General features: G+C 30.2%; 1 protein-coding gene and 1 pseudogene across 1 annotated transcript in view; both read right to left on the bottom strand.

Moving 5' to 3' along the window:
- The window catches only part of SamDC (S-adenosylmethionine decarboxylase), a 20,549-nt gene extending 20,141 nt beyond the window's left edge, over positions 1-408 (bottom strand). The window contains exon 1 of the mRNA XM_067052150.1: positions 300-408. The gene's annotated coding sequence lies outside the window, so the exon portion shown is untranslated. The remainder of the gene's footprint in view (positions 1-299) is intronic.
- A 2,696-nt stretch (positions 409-3,104) lies between these two features.
- On the bottom strand, positions 3,105-3,220 carry LOC112210945 (U6 spliceosomal RNA; annotated as a pseudogene).
- Positions 3,221-3,299: the final 79 nt, after the last annotated feature.

Genomic DNA, 3,299 nt, shown 5'->3' with positions numbered 1-3,299 from the left:
TATATTTCAAGCCAGAATTTCAAGGCTTCATGAGGGCTTTGAACAAAATAAAACAACCATAATGCATAAAAGAAATTACATTTTGATTATAACATAACTTACAATATAGATACATGAATAATGTTGAAAGAATTTTTCTTTCAATCTATTTGTCTTTGACTTTTCAACTTTTATTTGTTTTATTTTAGTATTTTTATTTTTTATTCAATGTATTCTATAGATATTACCATATTAGTATAAGAGCCCATTGAAATAAAAAGTTAGTCATTTCACCCTAATTAAAAACTAAATATAGTTACAAGTCAAAATAGATGAGTCCGCCAGTTGTGAGTAATAAAAAATAATAGCTGTTTCAAAACGAAAAAAAAAAAATTAATTTTTCATTCGCAGCTCTATCTCTTTAAAACTTCTAATAACACTAAATAACCGAACACAACATCATATAGAGTAATCATTTGGCATACAGATGTACTGTCAAAACTCAAATAAAATTAATGCCATATGCTTGCTGTTTTATTAAAAGTAACATAAAAAAGGAAGGTTATGTTTCTACTTTAATTATGGAATCATTTGACAAAAAAAATTTTTTATTTTTTATTTTACACTCGCTGACCTGATAATGCTTCGCTATATTTGAGTATGTGATTTTTATATAAATGAGAGGATGGTTGTGGGTGCGGTCAGCGAAGACTAATTAAGTAAAAACTTATTAAAGCCAACGTTTCAGCCAGAATTTCTAACATTCATCAGGGCTAAGAACAAAAGATAAGATAATAACCACAAGAAATAAATGAAAATACAGAATGTATAGATAATAGGAAAATCAAACTTTTTTTTCAACACTATATTAGGGGTATTCATTATGTTGTATTAAATGTAAAATGTTTTACCATGTTAAATGTTATAACTACAGGATTGTGAGCAGCCCTATTTAAAGTCACGTTAAATGTTAAATGCATAAGAGATCCTAGCGGATTTTTCGAGCAACTTGTTCTATAACCTTTCCTTCCAAACCTTCATTATTGTTTACTTCTAAGTTTTGATTAAAATGAATTACTACGAAATGCCTAAATTGAATGAAAAGTGGAAGTTGTGTGAAATTTTGGTTACTGAGTGCCTTGTTGATCTTCTAGCTTGTGAGGAAGAGAATCAAGAAGTGCTAATTGACAACTGTCATTACATTATAATTGTTGTCATCCATTGCTTTATAATTTATCAAAACATCCAAAACAATACTAACACAATTAAAACACAAACTACGAGCAAGTAACCTAACACGGCAAAAAATAAAACGGTGACGAGCTCAGCTGGTCTTTGCTGATCTGTTGCGTGACGTCATTCTCCGTTTAACAGACTCTCAACCATGTTTCATGTTATATCGTTTTAAAGTGGTAAAAGAAGGAAATATTTCTCCATTTAACATAACTTTTTCCATTTAACACGCTTTAGCAAGATCAACTAAAGATCACGAATAACCCCATTGTCAGTTATTTTCTAATCAATCTGTAATTTCTTTTTTACATTATGGTTGATGCTGCTGATTTGGCCAGAACCAGATACCAATCATTCCATGGTAAACTTCCTAACCATCCAAACCCACTTGTTTCTAACCTGGTTTCTTCTTCAATACCTGATAATCCCTCTAGGCGTCTAAAAAGAAGATGGCCCGAGATCTTCTTTAGTAACGTAATTGGAGTTATACCAATGGGTAGATTCTCCACATATTTGTATCATGCTATCTTAGAGGTATTCATGATCTTTAGTTTAACATGTTAAATGAAAAAACTTATGTTAAATGGAGAAATATTTCCTTCTTTTACCATGTTAAATCTATATAACATATAACACGATAGAGAGCCTGTTAAATGGAGAATGACATCACGCAACTGATCAGCTTTGTTTGTAGTGGTGTAAGGTTACTTGCTTGTTGTTTATGTATTGATTGTGTAAGTATTGTTTAGGATGTTTTTAAATTCTAATAAAGCAATGGATGACAATAATAACAATGTAATGGCAGTTGTCAATTAGTTCATGTTGACTCTCTTCCTTACAAGTTAGAAGATCAATAAGACAGTCAGTAGCCAAACTCTCACTCACTTTAGGCATGTAGTAATAAATTACTTTAATCAAAACTTAGAAGGAAAAAACAAAATGAAGTAAAGGTTAAAAAACCAGTTGCTCGAAAAATCCGCTTGGAGCTCTTATGTATTTAACATGACTTTAAATAGGGCTGTTCAGAATCCAATACTTACAAAATTAACATGGCAAAACATTTTACATTTAACACATCATGAATACTCCTTTTATATCCAATAGCAATTTTACTTCTTGTATATAATTTTATACAGTTGTAAATAACAGTAAATAAAATAAACAAATACAAATAAAACATTATGGTTGTTATCTTGTATTTTTGTTCTTAGCCCTAATTAAGGCAAGAAATTTAAAACATTTGTGATTTATTCCCTCTTTTTGTAGATATTCATCTACCTGTCTCGCTGTTCAATTAGTCTGTAGAACTTTTATTTTATTTTATTTTTATATTGTATTTAACGTGTTATCTAGTATTAGTACAAGCAATAGTAGTAGTTACTACGGATAAATAGAGCTAATTTAATTTAAAAAGAATATAATTTATCTGAAATGGATTGTGAGCATGTACGAGGAAAAAATCGATTCATTAAAAATTATAAAATTATTATTTATTTATCTTGTATTAAAAAAAAAATCCAACATTTGTTAAAATGCCTCACCACGTGGCATTTTCTTTGAAATATTCAATAAAATAGAAAAATGGTCCCAGAAAGCTATACCTGCTTCTAGTGAGTGGCGTTATCACTTTTACTGAGGGTGATAAAGGGCTTACAGTCGACCGTGAAATATGGCAAGGTATGGCCTTATTGGAGCAGGTAGCGAGTAAATCGGTAAAGAACATTCAGAGAAGTTACTTAAGTAACAAAGAACCATTCGATTTTTACTTAAACAGATTTTTTTTTTTAAACTAATAGAACACCATTTAAATGAAATTACAGATTGATTAGAAAATAACTAACAATAGGGTTATTCGCGTTCTTTAGTTTATCTTGCTAAAGCGTGTTAAATGGAAAAATATTTCTTTTCCAATTTAAAACGATATTACATGTAACATCCTTGCGCAGGGGCCATGCTAATCTTCTCTGTATCGTTCCAATTTTAGTATATGTACCGCCGAAGCGAGTACGCATGACGGATGACACGCAAAAGTTCAAATAACTTTTACGCTCCGTCGTGGTATATGTCCTCCTGTTTTTCTAAATGAA

The sequence above is a fragment of the Halyomorpha halys genome, unplaced genomic scaffold (genome assembly GCF_000696795.3).
Source record: "Halyomorpha halys isolate HHAL.00 unplaced genomic scaffold, Hhal_1.1 Scaffold83.1, whole genome shotgun sequence".
Classification (NCBI taxonomy): Eukaryota; Metazoa; Arthropoda; class Insecta; order Hemiptera; family Pentatomidae; genus Halyomorpha; species Halyomorpha halys.
The sequence above is the reverse complement of the archived record's forward strand: the minus strand, read 5'-3'. Positions and strand labels throughout refer to the sequence as shown.